At 42.5% G+C, this 15,675-nt stretch overlaps 2 protein-coding genes across 38 annotated transcripts in view; one reads left to right on the top strand and one right to left on the bottom strand.

Annotated features, from left to right (window-relative positions):
- Positions 1-15,675, bottom strand: part of LOC114641392 (C-type lectin domain family 5 member A-like) — a 1,576,682-nt gene that overhangs the window by 372,701 nt on the left and 1,188,306 nt on the right. The gene's annotated exons all lie outside the window — the stretch shown is intronic.
- Positions 1-15,675, top strand: part of LOC114644709 (snaclec coagulation factor IX/factor X-binding protein subunit A-like) — a 71,064-nt gene that overhangs the window by 4,215 nt on the left and 51,174 nt on the right. For 2 of the 6 annotated variants that reach the window (XM_051926011.1, XM_051926010.1), the window contains exon 1: positions 1,988-5,902. The exons of 2 other annotated variants lie outside the window; for them this stretch is intronic. The gene's annotated coding sequence lies outside the window, so the exon portion shown is untranslated. Of the gene's footprint in view, positions 1-1,987; positions 5,903-7,817; positions 7,922-8,111; positions 8,639-8,840; positions 9,118-15,675 lie in introns of those variants that run through there. 2 more of the 6 variants (XR_003714319.2, XR_007934666.1) reach the window with 2 other exon arrangements.

Genomic DNA, 15,675 nt, shown 5'->3' with positions numbered 1-15,675 from the left:
TTTTATTAATAATAATAATAATAATAATAATAATACATTTTATTTATATAGCACCTTTCCCATGCTCAAGGCACTTACAGAATATAATAAAGAACGGCAGAGTATACAGTATATAGCATTGTACAAACCAGATAAATAAATAAAGAAGATTAAGACAGTAAATTCTAAAAAAAAAAAAAAAAAACAGACAACATAATTGATGGTCTCACACACACACACACACACACACACACACACACACACACACACACACACACACAGGTTACATGAGCATCTTGACAGAGAAGTAAACTAAGAGAAGGGTAATAAAGTCAGGTAGAGCTAAAAGACAAACTGAACAGATGAGTTTGGAGTTGTTTTTTAAAAGAATTCGTGGAGTCAGCTGACCTGATTTATTTCGGTAGGTCACTCCAGAGTCTGGGCGCTATACAGCTGAAGGTCCTGCTGTCACCCATGGAGTGTAGATTAGTGAGGGGCACAACAAGATTACCAGAATCAGAGAACCTTAGTGGGCAGGCAGGCACATCATGATGGAGGAGGTCACTGATGTAGTGTGGTGTGAGGTTATTTAAAGCTTTGTAGGTTATTAGTAGGATTTTATATTCGATTCTGTATTACATTTTTCATAAGTATAAAAGTACCCTTATGGAGAAGATGCAATCAAATATGTGATTTTGCAGATATAACCAGAAATATGTGAAAATATATCATGTCTTTATATTAAAATATACTATGTGAATATGTGTTTTTTTAAATGAGTATTTTAAAGAAATTCAACATAAAGATATAACAAATCTCATATTTATATTACCATTGTTGGTAATTATTGTTGATTTATTATGAGATATCTGTCATGAAAGCTTCATATGAGATATAAAAAGAGAAGCTAATAAATAAAGATGTGTTTTAATAAGTTTTATTTAATCCCATTGATGAGCAGATTTCTACTATCTATTTAAAATTAGTGGTAACTGAGACTGCAATTTGTTGTGAAGTAATCCCGGATGAGGTGAGTTCTTAGCATGAAATTGATAAAAATCAGGAAGAAGTATTGTGTTTTTAATATACATTTTATTTTCAAAATTTAGTGTGACACGGGTATGCTGGCTCTGTGTGTGTGAGACGGAGCCCCAGCTGTTTAAATCAATTTTACTCCTTTACATTGTATATATTGGTCCTTTTATCAGTATTATTATTAGCACTTATCTTTTCTTGAGATCACATTTAATCGACTGTTGTTTGGGTTCCACCTCCCTATAGTGTTGTAGTTCAATAAATAAATAAATAAATGTCCTCAAATGCTTTCTTTGTTCTGACTTATTTAAAACCAAGTAAACGGAGACTAAAGGCTAACTCTCTACTTTTCAGTGAGCACATCTGAGAAAGAAGATCCTTAAATCGACAGATGTCATTCGATCAATTAATGAGATATTTCATTTATTAATATACTTTACAATATTTGTGTGGAGCACAAAACTGACGAGTTCACTACGAAGAAAAGACGCCGTCACAGTCAAATGTGTCACAAGTGCTGATCGCGCATGCTGTCCTGCTGCTCGACTCACTAAGGCAGTTTCTTTTTGTATTCACCCCGAGTTCAAGTCGGATTAAAGAGTCGCCTGAATTAAAAAATGGTAAGGAATGATGCATTTATAACGTAATTTGACAAAATAACTTTGAGAGATACTGTGGAAGGATCGCATAAGAGATCTGTTTGGGAATCCTCCCCTCTTAGAATCGCCATCAAAATGCGATGACTGATGTGCGGAAGGCAGCTCACATATTTTCATTAATCCGTCTTCTATTCATTGCCATTTGACGTCCATGAACCCCTCCATTGATAAGGTGATAACAAACCCACTGTGGCAGATCAGGTTGAATTCGCTGTGCTGCACCAAACATTCAAAGGTGTCAATCAGAGAGGCTGAGAGACACGGTGCAGATCGGTCACCGGCACACTGTCACACACACAGGACACACAGGACTCTCCAAAGTGAGCATTGTAAGTATAAAATGATCCACACTCTGTAGTTGAAATCTAAAGTGTAATTGAATAAAGGTACGTGCTGCCCAACTAATTACAAGTGACATTCAAACAGAAAGAGCAGCCAGTGTGGACGCCTTTGTGGTGAAAAGAGAACCCGGCGATTTTTACGGAGGTTGGCATTAAAGATCCTCTTGTGTGCTGTGGCAGTTGAGATGAACACATCTGGACCTGCTGACATAAAAGCGTGTGACGTCACCAGCAGCAGTAAGTCGTCTTAGTCACAGCACAGCGTATAAGAAAACAAGGCCTTAAATAAAAATGACAGTTCTCCTGTGTGTATCATTCCTAACCAATCTGCCAGTTACAGAAGCACAATCCCGGTCACTAACACATTTACCGTGTTGCCCGCCCATTTAACAATCAGTGAGAACAGATTTCACCCGATTCATTAAATATTTCATCATTTAAACCCAGAGGCATGGGCACTGCCCCCCCAGAGACAAGCTGTGCCCATCCTGTGAAATGCTCTGTCCCTCCGCAAGCTGCTGGCTCCACAGTTGAGCCCAGCACCGCTGCTACCAACACGGAGCACAGCGCACCCACGTCAGGAACTGAAACTCCAAAAGATGTAGATAAGCCTACACAATCCTCCAGCTCTGTGCCCGTGTCGGGTATCCAAACCTCTGCCTTCAACAAAATCGACAGTCCGGTCTGCCTGACTTAAATATGGATAGCCCATCCCAGCCCGTTTTTAATTAATTATCCCAAGTGCGCATTTGGAAAGACACTCAGATGTTTTAGTGCAAGCTGGAATCAGTCTTGACCATGGCTTGAATATTCTGTTGTCCGTGATGCCAGCTTTTGCTTTGCCTGCCACAAATTTAGTGCTTCCATTCGGACCGTGAGAACATATTCACCAAACATGGCTACACTAATTGGGCTACTAATCTGTAGAAAAAGACTGGCGGCTTCCACAAACGCGTCTAGTATCCCGCACGTCAGAGCCATGTCTGCATGGCAAGAGTATCGGCACCGGGCAGAGACGGGTGAAAGCATAGTTCAACTACTGGGTCCAACCCAGATAGAAAAGAATAGATATGATGTGAAAAGCACTGGGGAGGCCGTTCACTTCCTTGCAGTCCATGAACTGGCTCTGCGTGGTCACAATCACGAAGGTGAGGAGGAGGAGGAGGACGGACTTTCCTGAAGTTCTTTGATTACACAATCAATAAAGACACCAGACTTGCAGAACTTGTAAAGTACATCCCAGACAACGCAAAATGCACATCCAGTGTAATTCAAAATTAAATGATTGAGTCTTGCCAAAATGGCGGTAAAAGATATCAGGACCAAATATGAAAAGCTGACTCTCCTGGACTCTGCATTAAAAGTGATGGTACCAGGGATCGCAGTAACATTGAGAATTTGTCTGGAGTGATTAGATTTGTCCAGAACTCCATCCCTGAAGAAGACCTGATTGGCTTCATTGAACCGAATCGGCTTGATGCTGAATATATTTGTAACCCAATTCTGCCCCATCTCTCTGAGCTAGGTTACAGCCCAGACAATTTAGTGTGTCAGTGTTTTGACGGTGCTTCTGTCATGTCTGGGCCAAGGGGTGGTGTCCAGGCTTTGTTACAAAACCAAGTGTGTAAGTACATTCCATATGTACACTGCTACAAGCAGCAGCTCCATGTAGCAGTGATACATGCGATGGAATCCGAACCTCTGGCTGAGAAGTTCTCTGACTGCTCAAATTCATTGAACACATTTTGTCACAGACCTTATGTTTCACACACACACAATACAGCCACACTGACAAGACTTCTAGAAATACGATGGACCAGCAACATTTATTTATATCGCACATTTTCATACAAGAAATGTAGCTCAAAGTGCCTTATGTAATGAAGAAAAGAAAAATAAAAGACAAAGTAAGAAATTAAAATAAGACAACATTAATTAACATAGAATAAGAGTAAGGTCCGATGGCCAGGGAGGACAGAAAACAAAACAAATACTCCAGACGGCTGGAGAGAGAACTCATATCTGCAGGGGTTCCAGACCACGAGACCACCCAGTCCCCTCTGGGCGTTCTACCTGACATAAATGAACAGTCCTCTTTGTATTTAGGGTTCTCACGGGAGGACTTGATGACGGTCATGTAGCCTTCTGGCTTCTAATCCATCACTGTTGGAACCAGTCATTATGATGTCACAAAGTCCATTGTCAACAACGTGGAAGCTATAAGGGGGCTTCTCTCAGGTAGCAGAGGCTGACACTGCCCCTTTTGACATTTGCATACAGGCATGTGGTCTTTTGACCCAATTTAAAAAGCAGAATTTCTTCAATACAAGAACATTCCTCCTTCGTGTGCTTGGTGTGCTGAAACCAGCCAATGCAATTGTACAGGCACATGCAGTGGATTTGTGTCCTGCTGGGGAGGTGGTGACCGCTTCACTGGCCACACTGAAGGAGATGAGATGCCACTCATTCTGGGAGGATCATTTCTCTCAGTAGGCCTACCAATTCGCTCAAAAGGAAACGGAAAGTTAATTCACAGCTTGATGATAGTATTGTCGTGTCTACACTTGGGTATGGTGACTCTGATGAACAAATTGCTCCTAATCAGACTTTTAAAAGGGCTATGTTCAGCATTCTTGATAGATCGAGAGCTATTGTGGGAATGGAGACAAGGTTCTCTCAGAGAAATGTTGAATTATTGAGGGCCACATCGCTTCTCCTGCCTAAATCAGAATTATTTCCTGATCATTCTCTCCTGAAACCACTTCAGGCACTTGCAGGCACAGAGCAAAACAGCATGAGCTTGCAAAATGAAATTGCTGTGGCAAAAGCAATGGTGATCACTAAACTGTGAATCACGCAAAGGCATTGAGCCGTACAAAGAGGCCTGCCCTATGTTGCATTGGCTATATGTCACAGCACTCATCACTGGCGTGTCTTCAGCTGCATGCGAAAGCTCTTTCTCTACTTAGAACCGCATTCTCACTCCACTCTGCCGAACAATGCTGCATTCAAGGAAGAGAAATGTAGTCATTCTGGCACATGAGAAGAATCTCACAGAAAATCCAGATATGAATGAGTTTATTTCAGAATTTGCCAAGAGTGACCGCAGACTGGTCCTGTAGATAATATCCAGGTTAAACACTGGAAACTGATGTCCTATAGCCTCCCTACACTGTAAAAAATACATCTTACATGTCTGAAAAATAATAATAAAAAATAGCTAACTATACGCAAAATAATCCTTAATTAATAAAAATGGGTTTTACCCTATTATTTATTTAATTCTAATTCAATAAACAAATTAAGAATAATAAGTTATAGAAATGTTTACATTTTAAGAAAAATAATAACTTATTATTCTAAGTAAAAAAAACTACACTGTGAACAGAAGACATTTAAGTTAAATGTAATGACGCCGCACTTCCTCTCACATCGACTTCTTGGTCTTTACAACAACGCATTCAGCTGTAACGTTTATCCATAATAAGAGCTATTTTACTACGAATGTGTAAGTATAAAGCATATTAACTTCGTAATGAATAATAACTAGTATTTCATTTCTTACAGTTACAGACATAAGCAGTTGTTGTTTTCACGAAACCTTTCCCTTCATGTGGGAAACATGGCGAGCAAAGTAGCGTCTTTCTAACAACCTACCTCGTTGGTTTGCTTTAAAAAGCAAGCACATTTCTCAGATAGTTACGTAAGTTCATTTTGTTTTGTTTTTTATCATTTAAAACTTTAATTTTACACAGAAAAAGAAATGACACTTTGAGTTAAGTTTGAGAAAGCTATGGTGTTTGTCCTAAACTACGACCTGTAAACAGACGTTTGCCTAACCGTCACGATATTATTATTTGACCTCTTATTAATTCGTGTTCTACATAGGTCATGTATTTTCTGGTTAATTTTTAATACTGTGGTTTATTTAGTGATGTTTGATTTCCTACGTCCTATTTTATTTCAGGATTTTCACTATCGCCTACTGAGAAGTAGTGCCAAAGGCGGCCATTCATTTAAGCGGATATGTTGGCGTAACTTCTTGAACTCTGTGTTTTGCTAATGGAAGAACACCATCTTGGAGCTAGTTATACTGCTGTTGAGGCTACTAGGCTGTACAGAGAACTTAGGCCTTTGCTAAGAACCAGAATAGTCAGAACCCCCTGATGTACTCACACCAACATATGGAATCATATGTCCATAAAGGATCTTCTACTCACTCTTTTATTGATGTCGGTTTCTTCGGAGTGTGTATGTTTCCTTTAGACTTTTTTGCTTGTTTGTTTTGCTACTCTGGTTTAACCTTCTCTATTGATAGATTTCAGGTAAATGACCCAACCTTGACATTTGTGTTGTGCTGAACTGAAGTGTAGTGCATTTTGGGAAAGCTGAAACGTGAAGCAGGACCTCCGAATGATTTGTATAGCAGCCTGTTTGCAGGTTCAAGTAACTTTTAGGAATCAAACTTGGCTTGTGTGATAACTGTGGTAGTGGAATGGCAGCCAGGTGTAAATGTTTATTTGAGTGTGAGGGATTGCAGTGGTGGTGTCTTTTATTAGAACTCTGTTCAGAAAAGTTCTGAGTTCAGCTTTAGTTCATTTGCCACTTAAATTGAGCCTTTAATTCAGTTGCTTTGTGACACGTTTTGTAAAGAGCCCAACTCATTTGCCAACATGGACATTTTGAGAGGAGCCATGGACATTTAAATGAAGCTTGTATTTGCATAGCTGCTGGACCCCCGTAAAGGAGCTCAATCTCCAGCAAGAAATCTTTATTTTAACTTAAGGATATATAATTAATAAGTAAGGAACCGGACCATCTAGAAACTGACATCTGGGATTGAATGAAGATGCATGAACCCAAGCAGATTGTATAATCTTTGTATTCCTTATACTTGTTTTTATTTGTTGTCATTAGTTATTATGCAAATGAACATTTTTTATTTGCTGTCATTATGGCCATAAATCATTTTGAAATAAAAGCTTAAATTAGGGTTACTCCACACACACACACACACACACACATTGGTCATTGGTTGTCCAGTCGGCTCTTTGATAAAAGTTGCTTATGGTCTTCTGGTTGAGCCCATGCCTGCTTAGCGGAGGTCCTCTTTGTTTGGTTTCCAGACAGGTACATTTCACAGTCCTTTTCTTTCTTTCTTTCTTTCTTTATTTAATAATACTATTCACAAGCCAGGAGCTGCATGCTTTTCTCCATTCTTCACTTACATGTAATAGTTTGTGCTTGTAAGTCTGCACTCCTCTTGATTTTGTTCTCTGCTCTGGTGAGCACCACTTGTTATCTGACAGCTGTTTGAGCCAAAGAGCGCTGTGTCATCTTCAAGTTGTTGAGTAAAGTGAGTGCTTGTCACTAGTTGTTGATTATTTATCAGTATCGACTGACTGACTGACTTTCTACACTGAAGCTAAGTGTCAGAGTTAGTAATTCTTGGGATGGACGAAGAACTCTTTGTTTAACGTGACAGAGACGCCAAGCCAGCGGGCTTCTCCTTTTATACATTTGTTTTTGTTCTTTAAGGGCCTTTCCACGATGATTCTGCTTTTGATTTCACTGAGCCTGTGCCCACCAGGTATGTCATTTGTCATTTCATGTCGCCTTTGGCAGCACAGAGATGTCCGAGATGTCGCTTTGGATTAACAAAAGCTCCGCGTGAAGGAGTGAAACGGCAAACGGTGTCCGTTATTAATCGTGAACTTCTTGAAATGTAGAGCTGCGTGGAAACCTCAAGTAACGGAATTGCTTTGAAAGGACTTTCTGTCTGTTTGTCTTTTGTTTCTTTCAGCCGTCACATCTCTCGATCAACACGACTGCCCTTCACCATGGACAGCCTTCAATGGCAGCTGTTACGTTTACATTGACCTGCAGCTTCGTTATGAGGAGGCCTGGGTAAAGATCTTTGTGTTGGTCATTTGAGTAGAATAACGTTATCGGTGTGTCACCTTTAAAGCCCAAAGCCTGTTGAGTTCACAGACAGACAAGGGTGGTGGTGGGGGGTCACGTCAGAGCCGCTTTCAGCTGTTAAAGATGTCGTTTGTTGAGCGCTGACGTTCACTCAGAAATATTTCTTCTTTTTCAGTTGGTTTGCCGCCTCTCTTCGGTGCCCAGCGCTGAAGAGACTCACTTTATCCTCGGCCTGACTGATGACTATTACAGGTTTCCTTACGCGTGGCTGGGAGGCCTTGTAGATGGTGAGGTCATTCTCCGGTAACCTTCTCTACGTACTTAAACAGAAGGGGCAGGCACCTCGGCCAGGAGCTCCGTCAGTGTCCTCGTACCGTCACTGTGTGTGTGACAGATTCCATTTCCGTGGACCCCCCTGTGCTCACTGCATCCTCGGGTATTCAGTCTGTGAATTGGCTTGTGTGCCAAACGGGGGGGCGGCATTTTAATCTACGGAATGGCCGGGCAGAAAGTGAGCCAACGGTCTTGTGGTTTGGACAACACAAAGACCAACTCAACGGACCTTTGTCTTTTATTCTTTTATTTTCTGAAAGGGCAAATGGCGTTGGATGGATGGATCTGAATGTGACTTCCAAGATTGGGGCGTTGATCAACCAAGGCAGCGTTCTCAGACGGACAACTACCTGGCCATCAGCTACCGGGGTGAGTCTTCACATTAGACTGCCACCGCCCCAGGGGTCCTTACTAAATGTCTGACCCCTCGACAGAGGTTTCTGTGTGTAAAAGATGGTCCAACAATCACAAACGTGGACCCCGAGACCCCCCATTCCAGGGCTCGGCCCAGTCTGCACTTAAATGACTAAATGCTGAGGACCTTGTTTTATTTTTTACTTTTCTTTGTCAGATAAGCAGACCCCCGGACAGTGGACCTGCTTCTACTACAGATTTAAACTTCCTTTTGTGTGTAGAAGGGCCCGAGTGGAGTTGTGCCGGCTGAGGGTCTCACAGACGGCGATGATGACGATGACGAGTGCTGGATCTCACGACTCACTCCATCAGTTGATATTCTTTTGTGTGTGTTCATCGCGTTTTTCAAGTCACTCGCACAATAAATAAACCTTTGTTTGGATTTCTTTGGTATTAAAATGTTTGAACTGTAAATTAACAATAAAGAGCAATGAGCTTGATGTCAGCCTCCTGTCACTTGATAAGTGTCCCCCTTCAGCCGTCTGTCCCCGCCGTGTCTGCTGTTGTACCGGTGACTCTCCGGTGTCACGAAGTATGTCAGGGTCCTTGGTTTTCTTGGCTTTTCTCTGCCAGGGGGTCTCCTAGTCCAGTCCTGGAGGTGAAGAAGCAACAAGGACAAGGGGGGCTTGTGTGCTGGGGTCCCCCCTCTGCCTGTGAAGTGTGAAAGGAAGGAAGGACACACCGAGAGAGCGCCGGGGATGTGAACCTCGGTCTCCTAAGAGGGAGCGGCGCTGCCAGTGCACTGCTGTGGCGCCCCATTACGGATCACGGGCTGAACGTCCTCGGTCAGAGCAGTAAAGCTGTTAGCACTTTGAAATGAAACGGCGACACCTCAGCAGGACACCCCAAAGCAAAGCCTGTCGGCACACCGCGAGCCAAAGGCCGTCCTGACGGCACTGTAAAGTGTCAGCTCAGGGCAACTGATGGAGAAATTCAAAGAATTGGAAACGACGGGCTAAAGGGCCCCGGAATACAGTAAAGGCACTATATGACAGATAGATCATTCTTTTCATTTCTAGTGCGCTTTTCTCACTACTCAAAACGCACAGCAATGGCAGGTTAAGGGCCCAACAGAGCAGAGTCCCTACTGGCATTTACGGGATTCGAACCGGCAGATCCCTAGCCTCAGAGCCACCACTCCGCCTAGATAGAGGTGAAAGGCACTATATAACATAGACCTAGATAGAGAGGTGAAAGGGACTACATAATAGTATGATAAATACACGTAAAAGGCGCTATATAATACAGAGAGATAAAAGGCACTATATAATAAATAGAGGTGAAAGGCACTATATAACATAGACCTAGATAGAGACGTGAAAGGGACTACATAATAGTATGATAAATACACGTGAAAGGCGCTATATAATACAAAGAGATAAAAGGCGCTATATAATAGAGGTGAAAGGCACTATATAACATAGACCTAGATAGACAGAGAGGTGAAAGGGACTACATAATAGTATGATAAATACACATAAAAGGCGCTATATAATACAGAGAGATAAAAGGCACTATATAATAAATAGAGGTGAGAGGCACTATATAATAGATTAGATAGATCTAAAGAACTTTATTTGTCTCCATGGACAAATCAGGCTTTTTATAGAAGTTCATTACTTATAACAAACAACAAATCCTCTCAGAAAGAAAAATGAAAACAATTTAAAAGAAAATGTCCGCCTTGGCTACTCCAGCCGCACTGAGGTGCTATACAGCCGGCGTACTGCTGTTGGTATAAAGGAGCCCCGTCGAGTTTCTGCACACAATTTGTTGGCTGAACGTGCCCGGTGTGTCAGTGTGTCAAAGCAGAAAGCATTCAATGATATGTCGAGATGTTGAACAGATGTTCAGTTCAACATCTCAACATCTGCAAACATGAAAGCAGAAATGAAGAAACAAGCAGCCAGTCAGACGTGTGAGGACTTTAATGGAAGGCGGCCTGCTCCCTCTAGTGGACTCTCTCCGTATTACACACGTGGTCCATCTCAGCAGTAAAGGTGGAGAACGGTGCATTATAAAAGAATTAAGAAACAAAACGAAAGACATTAAAAACATTCAAATAAAACATCTGAACAGATGTACTGACATGTTATTAGTAGCTACCCTCAGTTCATTTCTTACTACTGTATAACGAGAGCCTAAACAGGCGAGCCACTCGCACAGTCACATGACTTTCAGAGCCGAGGTCAGCTGATTCTCCGGTAGCTAAGCTGCTCCCTCTAGTGGCCACTTTCCATATTACACAGACGGAGAAGCTCCCTAGTGAAGATTTGGAGATGTAAAATCAACATTCATATTAACTAAACCTCTAAAGACAGGGAGTTGTTAGGTTATAGAAGATTCCATATGTTAAATGAACATTTATTTTATGTTTATTATTTTTGTCACGTTAATAATGGTTAGGTGTTTTTAAAGGTCAAATGGTGTAAATGTGCTTTAGTTTTTGTCCTAATTTTATTTGAATTCCTTAATTTAAAAATGTTTGCAAAACTTGGTCCAATTGATATTTGTTACATTATTTTCATTTGATATCTTGTGATTTGTAAACACCTCTGGTCATATACCTCATGATTTGTGTGTGGTCTTTACATCTTGCAGCGTGGTGGTCCGGTTGACTCCTTATTGATGATCCATTTATTAAGAGCATTGCAAAGGTTAACTTTTGTTTTTTTATTTTGAAGACTGACTTTCTGTGAATTCGTTTCCATAAGTATACAGCAGTGAAATCCATTTGTGGACTGAAGGCACTTGTACTGTACAGGCCCGTCTGAAGTTTGCCAGCAAACATCTAAATGATTCAGAGAAGGTGGCTCAGGAGAAAGTGCTGTGCCGTCGTGAGCAGGGGGACCGTGCGGGCGCATCGAGACTTCAATCCATGATGGTGAAGTGTGTCACCACTGGTGTTCTCGGGGACTCTGGTGGTCCCAGCTGCCTTCAGATCCTTCACAAGCGTGTAGTTTGGGGCTGATCCCTCACCTTTCTCATCATCATCCTCACCCCATGAGGCCAGATCTTGCATGGACCAAATGCTTATGTCCTCCGCTGTAATATGAATGGCACAGCACTCACTTCTTCTTCTTTCTTCCTCTCTCTCTCCGTCTCTTGCTCTTAAACTTCATCCACCTTCCACCCGAATCCGGCAAGTCCTCTTATACTGGCCAACCCAGAAGTGCTTCTGCTCTTCCGCCCATATCGTCCATAAGCAGCTCCAGGTAAGGTGGAAACCCCATGCCATTTGGCTCATCGGTTCTTGCAGTGCCCCCTGGCAGCACCCACAGTACCCAATAGGGCTGAGGTAAAGAACTGCAAGTCCCAAGATGCCCAGGGGAGCTGCCATCTAGCGTTCTGGGGGCTGCCGGCCATCCATTACACTGCGTTTGTCCCAAATGACCAAAGTTCTGCAGCATCTTATTGTGCTTCATAGGACGGTTCTGGCCAGAGAGTGACACGTTCACATAATTCCACGCACCAAATATCTTCATTTAAAAGGTTTAGTAGACCCCAAAGTTTAATAAAATTCAAAGCACAAAAACAGAGATAACAGTGCTATTGTTGAAAAGCTCTTGTTTAAGATAAGTTCTGTTTAAGGCTCACTTAACTCGCTGCGTTTCTGTAAGTTTGGCCATACAGTCACACGTTAGCCAGAAAACTGTACGCCATCTCCTGTTTGGAAAGTCATCTGCCAGTCCAAGCTAGGAGAGAGACTGCGTCCACACTGCCTTAAGTAACTCTGACGTAGAGATCTAGCGCACAATACCTCCTGTTAACTGAAAGGCTCGTAAATGACTACAAACTATAGGATATACATAAATAAATAAATATATATAGAGGAGAAAGTGTATTCTATCGAACTTCAGCCAACACTTACTCTAGTGAAATGAAACATGATCTCTCCTCTCTGTCTCTCTCTATCGTATACTGCCACCAAGTGAACGTGCTGCTCACGGTCACATGACATCAGGTGGCAGATTCTTATACTGGCGTCCGCTCCGAGCCCAACCCCTGGATAGAGCGGCTCACTGAAGGAAGCATTGAGCCTGTGCAGGAGGGTCATTGTGTGTGAGACGCTATAAAATGACAGAGAGCCAGCAGGCCAGTGCAGACACGCGTCTAATCTGAACCCGTAGGGGACGTGATGGACAGAGTGGTAGGGATTATTACAGCATATCAAACACCAGGACTCCCCATTGTCCCCCAGGCCGCACTCCCTGCCCTCTCCACTGCACTCCACCTCCCAGTAACAGCGAGTCCCAGTCAAAGGCGCTCTGCACACAACTTGAGGACACCACTCACACCTGTCAGGATGATCAGGACATTTGATCTCGTTTGGACTCCTTCTTGGTCCCTTTGGACAGACGGAGGTGTCTGTTTGCTGGTTTTAATGTCCAGTGTGAGCGGACAGACGTCTGAAAGGACACAAAAGAACCTGTGAGTGTGTAAAGGGACAGGGGGCGGCCCGGCACAGCCCAGACAATTAACAAAAATACAATTTAGAGAATTAGTGGGATATACAGTACCTGGTAGGAGCATCAAACACCACTAAAATTCAACATCTGTTCACAGGTAGCAAATCGTGATATGAAATGTAAAGGTGATCTTCCTGTTATGAGAATATCACTAGTGGACCTAAGAGACCAGGAGATTTCCAATACAGCTTTTTTATTTTATTGTGAATAAATGAATCATTGTATCTTTGAGGTTTCTTTGAATTTTCAATGGTCAGCCATAGTGGATGCACAAACCAGTGTGTTTCTTCGTGCCAAGCCAGATAAATGGGGAGGGTTACGTCAGCTGGCGGAAACTGGGCTACTGTTGACCAAAGAAGAAGAAGAGGGGGGAGACGAGGCAGGAGGAAAGTAAAGAGGTGGCACTGAGGGTAGGAACTTTGAATGTGGGCAGTATGACTGGTAAGGGGACAGAATTAGCAGGATATGATGGAGAGAAGGGAGGTTGATAGATTGTGTGTGAAAGAGGGGAGTAAGGCCAAGTGGATCGGAGGTGGATTCAAATTGTTCTATCATAGTATGGATGGGAGGAGAAATGGAGTAGGAGATATTCTGAAGGAACAGCATGTCAAGAGTGTTTGGAGATGAAAAGAGTGTCAGGCAGAGTAATGATCATGAAGCTGGAAATTGGAGGTGTGACAATGAATGTTGTTAGTGCATATGCACCTCAAGTTGGGTGTGCGAAGGATGAGAAAGAAGATTTCTGGAGTGAGTTGGATGAAGTGATGGACAGAAAGTGGTGATTGGAGCCACAGAGGAGACGAGGAGGTGATGGGTAGGTATGGTGTCAAGGAGAGGAATGAAGAAGGTCAGACGATAGTGGATTTTGCCAAAAGGATGGACCTGGCTGTGGTGAATACGTATTTTAAGAAGAGGGAGGAACACAGGGTGATGTACAAGAGCGGAGGAAGATGCCTACAGGTAGATGACATCCTATGCAGAAGAGTCAATCTGAAGGAGATTAAAGACTGCAAAGTGGTGGCAGGGGAAAGTGTAGTTAGGTGGCATAGGATGGTGGTCTGTAGGATGATGTTGGAGATTAAGAACAGGAGGAGAGTGAGGGCAGAGCCAAGGATCAAATGGTGGAAGTTGAGAAAGGAAGAGTGCAAGGTGGAGTTCAGGGAGGAGGTGAGACAGGCACTGGGTGGTAGTGAAGAGTCACCAGACAGCTAGGCAACTACAGCAGATGTAGTAAGGGTGACAGCAAGAAGGGTGCTTGGCATGACATCTGGACAGAGGAAGGATGAAAAGGAAACCTGGTGGTGGAATTGGGAAATACAGGAGAGTATACAGAGGAAGAGGTTGGTGAAGAAGTAGTGGGATAGTTAGAGAGATGCAGAAAGTAGACAAGAGTACAAAGAGATAAAGCACAAGGTGAAGAGAGAGGTGGTGAAGGCTAAAGAAAAGGCGTATGATGAGTTGTATGAGAAGTTGGACACTAAGGAGGGAGAAAAGGACCAGTGGGCTACAGAGGGTCCAAGCTGAGAAAGATGAGCAGCAAGTTAGGGTGATAAGATGGAAACGTACACACAAGTGAGGAGAGTGTGTTGAGAAGATGGAAAGAGTACATTGAGAGGCTGATGAATGAAGAGAACGAGAGAGAGACGAGGTTGGATGATGTGGAGATAGAGAATCAGGAAGTGCAACGGATTAGCAAGGAGGAAGTAAGGACAACGAGGAAGAGGATGAAGAATGGAAAGGCCGTTGGTCCTAGTGCATCTCAGACTATTGAATTAAAACATAAATGCTGTTAAAACAGAACAATGCAATTCCAAATCCACAGATCTGACTTTCTCATTTGTCATTTTGTCACTGTGTCACTTTATTCACAGGTCCAGTCGCATATGTGATGTGTTTTTTCATTAGTGAGATGACTGTCACTGCATGGAGTCAACAAGAGAGGCAGGTGTATGGTGGAGTGAAGCACTTAGGTCCACTCTGATGGAGTCCTTTAAACATTCGTCTCTCAGTCTTGTTCTGAACTTTGACTTCATGACATTCATGTCAGACTCCCAGAGGTATGGAGACCCAAACAAAGCAGACATTTTCAGAGATTCTTACAGTCATCAGGCTCTTCTAAGCTCCCGAAGTGCTGAGAATGCTGTCGGGACTTTAACTGCACATTATTTTGAAGGTTTACTAATATATAAAATAGAAAATCCAATGTCTCTCTGTCTGTCTGCTTTTCACGAGAGAACTATTTAACACATTGTTTTCTATAATTTGCTTGAACATTCTGTTGATTTTGCGACGTCTCTCATTTCGCTATGTATACTTGGCTTACAGTACTGATTTATTTGTGTGAGGGGCCTTCCTCACTCACTCGCCAGCTTCGAGGTGTGTTCCTTAACTCCGCTTAGCTAGTGAATGAGAGAACAATTGAATTGAACTTTGTTTGGTATTTAAAATAAAGTGTTACTTAGGTCTTGATGAGTTTAAGTCCAGATAGTCTCTTAAGTGTATGTCACATTGAAAAGGAGATTG

Source organism: Erpetoichthys calabaricus, chromosome 4 (genome assembly GCF_900747795.2).
Source record: "Erpetoichthys calabaricus chromosome 4, fErpCal1.3, whole genome shotgun sequence".
In the NCBI taxonomy this organism is placed as follows: domain Eukaryota; kingdom Metazoa; phylum Chordata; class Cladistia; order Polypteriformes; family Polypteridae; genus Erpetoichthys; species Erpetoichthys calabaricus.
The sequence above is the reverse complement of the archived record's forward strand: the minus strand, read 5'-3'. Positions and strand labels throughout refer to the sequence as shown.